At 44.1% G+C, this 12,649-nt stretch overlaps 1 pseudogene; it reads right to left on the reverse strand.

Moving 5' to 3' along the window:
• Positions 1-4,497: 4,497 nt before the first annotated feature.
• Positions 4,498-6,505, reverse strand: LOC147434008 (uncharacterized; annotated as a pseudogene).
• Positions 6,506-12,649: the final 6,144 nt, after the last annotated feature.

The raw sequence follows: 12,649 nt of genomic DNA on the forward strand, positions 1-12,649 counted from the left end.
CTGATCAAATTGCTTGCAATTGATAGAGAAGGTTTTCATCTATTGCCAGCACACAAAACAAAACCTCAAGAAGAGCAATGCTTCATCGAAATTCATGTCAACAGAAAACTAGTTTAAAAAGATACCTTCAACTGCACGCCAAAAAGAGCAATGCAATACTAATTAATCAAAATTTATGTCAAAAGCTTTGCCAAAAGCCATATACAACATTTGGGTGAGAGGATCAACAAAAGCCATATACAACACTAAATTAGACATGCTCTCTCTCTCTCTCTCTCTCTCTCTCACAGACACACACACACACACACACAATGTGAGTGTGTGTGTTGTGAGTGTCAAGTCTAGAATTGCATTCACATTAAATGGATTTTCTAAACATTTAGGATATATAAGGAGAGTTACAAAGTTCTGAAGGACAGGATGCAGATATACATGATGCCAGTAGGTCAGTAAGGAGATCTACTTGCAAGTTGCAAACACGGCATGTTTGGGGAGGTACCAAAATGCTGAGACTGAAGGGATTTGGGACGGTTTACAGGCAACCATGGAGCTATGAGCACTACGAGTCGCAACAAAACGAGAAGGATGATGCGCGTCTCTCTCTCTCTCTCTCTCTCTCTCTCTCTCTCTCTCTGCCTTCGCTCTCAAACGAGCAAGCCTTTCCTCTCCTTTGCTCGCCCTGCACCAAAACCAAAGCTGGCCATGGAGATGGTGGCTTCCGAGCTGCTGCTTGTTGTGTGCCATCCCTTGCTTCATTGCGACCCACCCCCTTCGCATCCAGTATAATGGCAGAAGTCGCGAGCTTTGCCTAGCGAGTATCGCCCTCCCCCATTCCAACAACTGCGTGGATATTTCAACCCTGAAAAAGTCAATTGCAGTTTTGTAGTTGCGCCAGAGAATCTGCAGGCTCAGCCCTTGCGTGAATTGTCATCAGGCATGCTCGCAGAGTATAAGATCGAGGTCAGCTGCCTGCGCAACATGAAGGAAGTGAGTTTGATGCAGCTAGAAATGCACGGTACTACTATGGCTATTGCACCTAGTATCAATAGCAAGTGGTTCGGCTTCTCTCATGCTGATAAATTTAACGGTCATTACAGTATGCCTTCAGCTATGGATCATTCCTGCTCGGACCCCCTCGCGGACCATTTACCGCTACATTGTCTAGTGCTCTTGCATGCACAGCTCCATTTGCGACGTCTGTAGAGCTCATCCTCTCTCCCTCTCTCACCTAACAGGCGATTAAAGATTAATGATGGAGGGGGGACAGCAGTTAGTCCCGAGGAGGGGGGCAAACTGTTTCCCACTCGAAAGATGGAGGGCGGCAGCAGTACGTGAGCAGGTTCAATGGAGCGCGAAGAAGCTCTGTCTTCTTGTGATATACGCGAGCAGGTTCAATGGAGCGAGAAGACAAGAGAGAGAGAGGGGTGAAGGAGGGCAAGTGATGGTGGGTTGGAGCAGGCAATTGGGGGAGAAAGGTGCAGCTTGGGAGGGACGAGGGCAGGAGATGGTGAAAGGGGTGGGAAGATATGCAGACAGAGAAGGAGAAAGGGAGCATGGGAGGGCGTGACATGGCTTCCCTTTTGCTTTGGAAAAGAGTGAACGATAGTGGGAAAGTTTACCTTCATTATTCAACCGATGCCAATATATTTGAGTGTCCTTGCAATGAGTATCTTCTTCTTATATCATCCAATCAAAAAAATTAATATTTTTTAAAAAATAATCTTCCCTTTTTCGTTAAGAAAAAAGAGAAACCACCACGATGGCCTTAGCCCTTTCGGCTGGCCAAGAAGTGATAAAATCACAAGGCCTGCCTACAAGATATAAAATAAGAAAATACATGAGAAGTGCATAAGGTAAAACATGAGCAAGTATATGAAGTGTATGTGAAGTAGAGCCTGTGGCTAAGAAATTTGTATAGAGAATAGAGTTTACCAAAAAATTAATAAGGTCTAACACATCATGGCCCACAAAATTAAACAAAACAATCACACGTTGACTATATCAATGCAAATTACATACCTTTGTAACAAGGTGGAAAATCACAATGGTGCAATCACATTATGCACCTTCTAAGGCTGCAGTTTGCTGTCCAGTAGTTAGAATCCAACTCCTGCCTCCACCAGCGACCATTGGATCGCTTCGTCTTCGTAATCGAGAAGCTTCCCTCCTTGACATTTAACAGTCATCTTTTTCTCACCATCTTTGTTGATTCAACGATCAACGCCCTCATGTGCTCTTTACATTCATCCAGTTCAACCAGTAAGAAAGAAGCTTCCTCTGCTTGCCAACCTTTTTTTTCATGTGCTAAGGCTGTCTTAAGTGGTTCCAACCCTTCGTGTTCATAAAAATCAAACACGAAAGCTTCCATGCAAAACTCAGCATAGAACTACTTAGGACTTACATGACAAGAAACTCTGGGTAGAACTCTGCATAGAAACACTACAAAACATCAACAGGAAGAAACATGGGACATGAAACCATGAAACATATGAAAAAGAAGCTGGTAACGAGCCTATTGGTAGCCATAGAGTCAATTTCCTATCATGAGTAAGCACATCCATGTACAAATGGAACCCAATAGTACAGATAAGCTATATACAAAGAAATAACATACCAAAATCTGTTGATTTTGCTTCAGTCCGTCGGCTCATGCAACTACCATGCACATAACAGGTAACATTACTACAACGCTCTTAGTGGAGAACAAGCCATTCAAGAAAAACATGCAAAATCTGAAAAGGGCAGCAAGACCACAACTATAATCCAATTGCTATCGTTAAGAAGATCGCTCATTACCATGACACAGTACAGAAAGCTACATACAATCGCACAACAGCAAAAGGGCATCCTCGAGCACCCCAACAATTATAAGCAAAAGCACCCAGAACATCCTTGGACACTAACCTACACAAATTTATTTCCGTAATGCCTCGTATTTTACAGACTCTCCTTTGAGAAGGGGAAAGTTTTACATCCAAGAGTCCAATTCCACATATACCAATGGATAACTGTAGGGATAAAAAGTCTTCTAACAATTGATAATGAGCATCAATGGTTCTAGGCAGAGAATTTACAAAACTTAACAAGGCACTGCAATCACCATGCGCTCACAAGAAGGCCAAAACCAAAAAGACCACCTGAGATTGCGTCAAAGAGCCCACTCTGTAAATGCTGAAAACCATCAAGGCAAGGCTAAAACCATCTGTATATGAGGGTGTTCCTACAAACATTAACAATTTTTCCATCCAAATGACTTGCTACATGTGCCCAAAGAGAGGCCCACTCTCCAAGTGAAATTCAATTCTGTGTATCTTCATTGCCAAAGAGACGCAAATAGGCTTCAGGCTTGACTGTAGATATCAAGAAGGGCTACTCTGCTTGCAAGAGGGTGGCTCATGAATATATTGGCACTGCCTTTGAATGAAGGGGAAAAGCTCCAGTGCCATTTGAAACCGGTATGCATCCAGGCTGGGCCAGATAGAAGCCACAACATCATAGCAAGAATCATCCAAATGACCTAACAAATGCAAGAGGTACCATGCAGACAAGCACGCCCTCTGCAGTCTCGTCGTCCGCTGCCTCAGGTTTCTCACCAGCTTCCTCCCCGTCCTTCAACAGTGGCATTTCCTCCTCTATCTTCAGGCTATACTGATAGTGTAGGACTACCATCCTCACATACATCAGTGACCCTGAGCTCTTCTCATCCACATGCTCTGCTAGCATTTCCAGCAACGGCACACCGCTGGTCATCCTCATCTTTGCCAGAACTCTCGATTCCCTCCTCGCTATGCCGTTGAAGCTATTCAACGCCGCCCAACCCACTTGCCCTGGCTCCACATTGTCTCCCATCCCCCTCAACACCTTCTTTGTTAGCTTCAGCTCTTCCACCCCACCTTCTTGCTTGGATATGCCCAAAACCCTACCATATTCACCGCAGCCTGTGATAGACACAACAGAAACCCATTGGAATGCTACATCACCACATGAAGAAGATCCGGTCTTGTGTATGTACCTATTGGACAAATACATCATCATCTTGCAAAAAGATTAGCAACAAGCGTGGAGAGAAGATGAAACCACTTGCACATGGGTATGATGTTGTTCTCCACATCACGTGACCACAAAGACCACTCTAGCTAGACTGCACTAATGGGGTGAATTGCATTGACCCGTTGTATGGTCGATGCCGAAGCCTCGGATAGCCCTATATATTTCACCTTTCCTTCCTCCACTAGCTTCTTCATTTCCCCCACCTGTAGACCAAAGCACGTAAAAGCTCAATATAAGGAGACTCTATAAAAACTCACATAGAAAAACTTGTGCCAGGGAAATGTGCATACGCCACCAATTTCCTCTCAAGGTCGACAACTTGCATATCCATGGGAGTGGTGACCTATCCGTGGACCCTCGAGTTCTGATCCCTTTGCTTGTTGAGCTCTGAAAACAATTTTGACACTTCCTTAACCTCGAGGTAGCCCACTGCCTCACCTCTGAACATCAGCAGGTCTTGAGAGCTATGAACATGAATGAACTCCAACATAGAGATGTTAGGGAAACCTCTCTATTCAGTACATCAATGATTGTTCCATGCAAGTCCATCCTCCTATCCATGGCCTCAACAAGGAGGATTGGAAGCCGCATAATGACATGGTTGTGTTGACATCCTTGGGGTTAAAAGATGTAGTGCATGTCTATGTAGGGGCAACCATTGTAGTGTGGGGCAGAGACTGCGTAGAACATCTCGGAAAAATAACAGAGAGAGAGAGAGAGAGAGAGAGTTGGTCCTGAAGGAGGACGCCGAGAACCATTCTGGTGCTGCAGGAGCTGCGCAAGGTACTACCCAGCTATTGCGTGGATGGCCAAGCCCTCTACGCAGGTTGTGTGGCCAAAGCAGCGCAGGATGAGATCTGGGCGAGGGGGTCAGGCCACCCATCCTCGAGCTCGAAATGGTCATGACCAAGCATGCCATAGAGAGAGAGAAGTGTGTAGGCGGGCAGATGTGTGTGCTGACAACAAAAAACGAAGGCAGCTACTCTGATTTGTCCAGCTAAGCGAGAGAGATGTCCTGTCTGACAGGGGCCTTAGTAAGAGAACAAGCAAAAGTTTGAGAGAGAGAGAGAGAGAGAGAGAGAGAGAGAGAGACTTGAGAGGCTTAGATTGCACGCGCCTCAAAAGTGCTCCACTACCAAACTACCAAGAGAGTGAATAAAACAAATCCATCATTAGATTTAAACACTAGTCATCTAAATGAGTGTCCACTATCTTATTTCAACCAATCAACATTTTCGATCTATCAAAAAATTCTTAAAAATACAACCCGATTTTTTTTCTCTTTTAGTCAGCAAAAAGAGAAGGCATCTCTATAGCCTTTGCCCTTTGGGCATGCCAATTGTGCTTTTAAGAAAAAAACTTCCATTTTTCACTAACAAAAAGGGAACACATCACTGTGGCCTTAGCCCTTTGAGCAGGCCAAAAAGGGGAGAGATATTTCCCAAGGGTGGGCAAGGTAGAAGATAACGGGAGGAGGACGAGCAACGGACGCGACCAGGACAGGGGAGGCTAGGAGCAGACTCTCTCTCTCTCTCTCTCTCTCTCTCTCTATAGCTTCCTACGACGTTAAAATTCTCTTCTTCTTCCTCCCTCCCTCTCTCTCTCTCTCTCTCTCTCTCTCTCTCTCTCTCTCTCTCAGGCGTGCACTGCTAGAGGTCTGCAGCAGCAGGGACGGGATATAGGCTCTCACAACTATAGGTGCACAAGGGTAGCACGTACTCTCTCGTTATTTGTTTGAGCTAGAGTGGGACACTCTGTGTCTATTTTTACAATCCAAGGAAAGCAGAACGATGAAAGCCAGGTTGTACGCCATATGGTGGACTAGCCGGGTTAGCAGCTCGCGAGAGATATGAAGAGAGAGATTTTTTCTCTTTGATGTACAATCCATGAGGCCAAGGTCGTAGAGATTTTCGTGCTCTAGGGTAAACTCACCATATTGAGGAGAGCGAGATTGCGATCACTCAATCTTCATGAAATTTGCAAGGTTTTGAGACAAGGGGGTTCATCACAAAGCTGATGATGACAACTTTCGAATGCACTTGACGGTTCACGCTTCGATTGCGTTTACGAAAATCGCAACAGGGCGTTTGTTTTTCCCTTCATAAAAAATGATGCTCCAATAGACTTGGATGCACTTGAGCGTGAAGAAGGACACGTTGGATCCAGTACTGAACTCAGGTACTTGCGAATAGGATTAAGGCACGTCAGCGTAACTGTCCCTCCACTGGCACTTCAATGCTCTACGTCTCGGACCCATCAATCCCTTACATTTGTCCCATTGCAGGGACTTGTCCTTTTATCGGGGCCTTTACCCTATTTCTTTTGTGTCGGAAAATGAGACTCTATTTTCAAGCACATTGAATGATAGAATCTTTAAAAAAAATCTTATCTTGGTATCTTTTGAGAGAAAACATGAGAGTGTCAGCCACTCAACAACCCACCACTTACCACCCATAATATTCTCTTGAGTGCTCACTACAACACTCATCAATCAATTTTTTTTGTTTAAAAGAAAATTACTATCAATTTTAGCCAACCTAAAAGAGAAGCCATCTAGATGGCCTTTGCCCTTTGGGCATGCCAAAAATCACTTAGCATGAAAGCAAAGCAAGCTAGACAAAGCTTATGCCGTAGGTCACGTTCTTACAGCATCAATTAATAAAACCAAAAATAAAAATAAAAATAAAGTCCCTGCAGATGATGAGTAACAATATAAAAAATCATATTTCACCTTCATATAGTATAGGAAGTCATTACAAGGGTGTGATTGAGGCCTTTCACCATTAGTCTTTACTTGCTAAAGGTTGGCCAAGAGTTTCTGATGTCAGTCACTAATTCATATTGTAGAAAACAAGTCTATACAGAAAGAGGAATGAAGCATCACACTTTGTGCGGTAGAATTTGGGGAACTTGCGACTTCACTCGTGAGACTCACACCAAAATATTGGCCAAGGCCTAGAAAGAAGCTTCCTCAAAACTTAAAAGCGTCTATTTTCATGGATCATGCAAAGCTCTTCTTTTGATCTTGCTGGTTGCAAAAAATAGATAGACCTTCAGAGGACATGTTTCAAATCTTGAAAAAAAGAAGAAATTAAAGGACCATATTTCTATTCTGCATGTGAAAATCCACATGGCCTTCAGTTGGCTAGAAAATCTCCTTCAAGTGGAGGAATATTTCCAAGACATCTTCAGATTTCTATACTGCTTTATTATGGAGCTTGAAAAAATTTGGAATGCTGAGCGCTCCCACGTGTCGAAGAACGGGGCACCAGGAACAATGAGAGAGAGAGAGAGAGAGAGAGAGAGAGAGAGAGAGAGAGAGAGAGACCTCTCTAGCCAGCTCCTAAGCACCAACTGTAGCCGCAGGCATAACAACAACAACAACACATGGCCTGCGGCTATAGTTGGAGCTTAGGAGCAGGAGCTGGAGCTGGTCGCAAATTGAAGAACCATAGACGGACGTAGCTCTGGGCAGACAAGGCATATAAGAAAAGAAACCTTCGAAACAAGTGGAAGAAGCCCTTCCACTACAAGAGGCTCTTCATATTAGCGACGCTCACACAGCGACGCTTATAGCGACGCTCATAGCGACGCCGGCTGTGGTAAAAAAATAACCGAGCGCGCCCCAAAACTCAGATCTCAGATCTGAGTTTTTCGACGCCCTCAAGCAAAGAGCAGGTAACGCTCTCCCTCTCTCTCTCTCTCTTTTTCTTCTCCACACACACACACACACACACACACACACACACACACACACACACACGAGGAGAGGAAGGAGAGCCAGGTATGCTCCTTCCCTCTCCTCATTCTCATGTTCCCTTCCCCTCTTTCTCTCTCCCTCTCTCTCTCTCTCACACACACACATACACACACACACACATAGTGTTTTTGAGAGAGAGAGAGAGAGAGAGAGAGAGAGAGAGAGTACAAACAAAAACAAAAACGCACACACACATACATAAACAAAGAATGCACACACACATTGAGAGAGAAAAAGAGAGAGAGAGAGAGCATGCATAAACAAAAAACTCACGCATTGAGAGAGGAAAAGAGAGAGAGAACATGCATAAATAAAAAACGCACACATTGAGAGAGAAAAAGAGAGAGAAAACATGCATACGATCCAAAAAAACGAACACACATTGAGAGAGAAAGAGAGAGAAACTAATTTAACGTCGTAGGAAACTAATTAAAATTAAAAGACCTAAAGATCTAGCCGACGAAGAGTTGAACTCAAGACCTATTATTCAAGAGAGAAATGGCATAATCAATCTATCATACTTGGCATGGGTGATAGAAAGGTTATACCATTTATCTCTTTTTATTGCCACACACATCCACACACGCGCACACACACAAGAAGAAGAGAGTTATAACGTCGTAAGAAACTATCTTAAAAGACGTTAAAGATTAGGTTATATGTAGACTTACATTAAATTAGATTTAGGTTTATTTTTAACTAGATTTACGTTTATTTAAGCTAGATTTAGATTTACGTTATATTAGATTAGATTTAGGTCTCCATAGACTGCGATGCCCGCATGAAGCGGGTGAAGAAAGCCCTCAATGGAATATAGGGTATTGCTGCTTTCACTCATGGTGGGCTCCGTCGATCCAAAAGTACTGGTGAAATGTCTTCAGAAGATAGGGAAGAAGGTGGATCTTCAGGGTGGCAAGAGTCACTACATCCCCGACACAATGACCATCTAGACAACCTCTAGTCATTAGACTTACGTTAAATTAGATTTAGCTTTATTTTTAGTTAGATTTACGTTTATTTAGATTTACGCTTATTTACGTTAGATCGAGTCCACGCAAGAATTACTTACGGTTTAGGGTTTAGAGTTAGACGAACAGTGAAAAGATCTACTGTGAAAAGATGTTAAGATGAAGTGAAGTGCTACAGCTAGAGAAGAGGCAAAGGGGTTTTGTCCACTACATGCAGTATCATGTAGACGTGGGTGTGTAGATTTCTTGTACCCACAAATATAGGTATTGACCAATAAAGGCGAGATTATAACCCGGTGGTTCTGATCTCCGTGCACCTCTAGACCGAGGTGTGCGGGGATTGGACATGACTAGAGAATGTGAGGTAAAGAGAGAGAGAGAGAGAGAGAGAGAGAGAGAGAGAGAGAGAGAGAGAGAGATAAGACGAAGAATGCCAATAGAATATTAAATTTGTTGTCCAGGTTATAAGTTTTTTATCCTCATTATGAGTAGCGACGAGGATGTGGGACCGTCCAACCGAAACACCTATCTCTCAACGAGGGTCTTATGTCCTTGTAATCAATGCAAGCATGCTGTGCGACGGACAAGACGTGTTTCTTTGCAGCACGTTCGCGAATTTGGCGAGTTCGATCCATCTATTATAGATCGAGTTGTTGCCAATTATAACTCGTCGAACTCTGACGCTGGCCAACAAGCAGCAATCTTGCAACCCAATAGACGTGTTCGCAGGCGCTTTGGTCAAGCAGCATATGTGAGGCCATAAGATGTAGCCTCTGACAGCTCGGGGGATGATCATGCAGAGCTTATTCCCAACGAGGCAATGTTTGAGCCCGAGATTGATGAAATGATCGAGACGATCATGGATTCAGAAAGGCTTATCTATGATGATATGAAAAGTGAAGCCGATACGCCATTGTATAATGGAGCACGTATGTCTAGATTGAAAGCACTCCTGGTTCTTCTCAACATGCAGGCTAAGGTAAGTTTGCAATGTACGACTAGCTAGTGAATTTATTTCTAAACGTTTGAACGGACACTCATAATCTTTGTTCGTTGTAGTATAAGTCATACACAGCAGCATGGTGTAAAGGTCGACATTTTAGGGTGGAACGAATCGACAAAAAGCGTTTTACTTAAGATTGTGGAATCATGGCAAAATTTGAACAGTCTAGTCGACGACGTTCCTCTGATGCAGATCCTGTGGTAGCGGAACTCACTTACTTCGGCACGCTGCAAGAGATTTTGAGGATCGATTACAGAGGATTTTTTGTCGACTTGTTCGACGTGCAATGGTTCAAGATAATCATGGAGGGTCGCAACGCTACTGTGCGTAGAGGAGAGTCTGGTTTTCTTGAGGTGGATTCTACTAAGAAATGGACTGACCTAAGAGACACTTTCGTACTACCCGAGCATTGTGAACAAGTAAGTATATAAATAGTTAACATCCCCCTTTTACAAGTTATGTGCTTGAAAGCTCTCATGTAAGTTATGTGGCTCTGGCAGGTAATATTTCATCTTACAAAGTCTACATCAAACTGGTGGTACGTCATAGAGGTAGCCCCTCGTAGTGCAAGGACGTATGAAGGCTACCATGTGCCAATCACAACGACATCAATGGAGGAGATCAGAGAAGATGCTCAATCAGAAGCCGCTGCAGTGGTGCCAGACGAGCATCAAGATGCTACTACTCTATATGGGGTGCATGCAGAGGAGCTATAAAATGAAACAGAGGATATGTGTTTAAACGGAGAGCTCTATATAGATATAGGAAGTTATGCTGAGCTATGCGAAGATGAGAGAGAGATCTCTTAAAGCCACAAATATTGTATTTGAACAATTTTGCTCCGTGTTGTAAAAGCTCTGGCTCTCTAAGTAGCTTCCATGGTGTATAACGCTCTTTCCTACTCGCGCTCACATCTTTTGATTGAAAATTCTGAGTTTTCGACTTGCCTCTTCTATCACTCGATTCATTGCGTCATTGTATTTATATGCGTCATTACGTCATTGTATTTAATGGTCTTTGCGTCATTGTCTACTCTATTCATTCAATATTAAGTTTAAATATTCGTGTGTTTAATGCAGGTATGGATGATGAGGAGTTTCTTTCTTCTTTGTCACCGCAGCAGAGACAGTGGTACGTGGAGCGTCATCGCTCTGGCGCATCATCGCGGTTCCTACACCATCCGCATCTCCCTCTCTTTCGGAGCATTCGGCGCGCTCCGAAGCTTCGGCGTCGACGAGACGAGCTTCACACTCGTCTAGACACCGACGCTCTAGTGGTGGCGGTGGCGGTGGCGGTTGTTGTGGGGATTCCGCCACCGATGCCTCCACACTGCCTCGTGTTCGACGAGGCTCTTTACCCTCCCCTTCTTTGCCCGCCCCCACACCAGCCACAGCATCGCCATCTACGCTAGGTTTTGCACGGCTGACTGTTCCTAGAAGCTACACACCTCTACCTACTCCGCCAGGAGCCACCCCACTCGACACTCCTCGCTTTGGGGCCCAGACGCCGGTGGAGACACCTGACGTCCGTACCCCCATCGACACGCCGCTAGAGACCCCTGCCGGGACACCCAGGTTCATGCGTCACCGGCCAGAGGGCTTGCCTTACTCCGTCGACATCAGCGGCGGCATCATCATGGATGATGACGGGAAGAAGGTGATCTCGCGCATGCGTGGTCTTTGCTCCCAGCTATTTAGACACTACATACTAAACAAATGGAGTGAAGTACCAAGTGATTTAAAAAACAGAGTCATCAGCATACTTCATGATGAGTTTCCCGTTCCAACACGGGATCAGCGTTTCAATGAAGACCTGATGAAGATTTGAATGCGCGAATACTGCAAACACAAGCGTTCCGAAGTGCAAAAAGCAATCAAGAATGGGTGGAACAGGCCAGATTGGTTGGCCAAAGAAGATTGGAAGAATGCGAAGAAAGCAGCGCGCGAGAATCCCGACAAGTGGAAGCAACAAAAGGATGCAGCCAGAGCGCGAGTAGAGGCAGGGAGCTCGCACCACTTGGGGAGCGGTGGATGGGCATCATTTGAGGCCGATTTTGTAAGTCTTTTCACATTGCTCTTTATGCATGTTCGATATTTTAGGGTTTATGAGTTTTTTAGTTCTAACATAAACAAATCTTTGTATGTTTTGACAGTGGTCGATGACAGGACGTGATCCCACACCGTACGAGCGCGAGTACGCAGGCAGGAAGGGCTTAAACGCCCTGATGGACATTCTCAGTTCTCGCGGCGGCATGGTTAGTATTAGGGTTTACTCTTTTTTATTTTTTGTATTGTTTTATAAATGTCGTTATATGTTTATACTTACTGAAAGCTGTCTTATTGTCTTTTTTTTCAGAATCCGACAGATACGCTGCTTGGACGCGATGAGACGTCTGATTAGAGGACGTCAGTTTAGCCGTAGCTAGATAGCATTAGTTTAGGGTTTCTCATAGCTTATGTATCAAGCGACGGATTTTATACGTCTTTTTGAACCATGTATATTATTACATTTGTCACCGCAGTTCCTTTTGCCAATCAATTCTTTATGCCTATGATGTTGTACAATTGTCATTATTACATTTGCCAATCAATTCATTTTGCCTCTGATGTGTACAATTGTCAATTTTGCAAACAATGCGTCTTGTGGGTGATTATTTTGGGTCTATTATCTATCTTTGCACTTTTTTTAAAAAGTGAATCAAGTACAATATGGTTGATGGGTGGCAAGGCATTCAATGCCCTGCCACCAAAAAAAAATCTCTCGGGCGTCGCTATTTATGGCTCTGTAGCGTCGCTATAGTCATCTGTGTAAACGTCGCTATAGGCGTCGCTATATAGCGACGCTAATAGCGACGCATATAGCGACGCT

The sequence above is a fragment of the Adiantum capillus-veneris genome, chromosome 19 (assembly GCF_014529385.1).
Source record: "Adiantum capillus-veneris isolate H3 chromosome 19, ASM1452938v2, whole genome shotgun sequence".
In the NCBI taxonomy this organism is placed as follows: Eukaryota; Viridiplantae; Streptophyta; class Polypodiopsida; order Polypodiales; family Pteridaceae; genus Adiantum; species Adiantum capillus-veneris.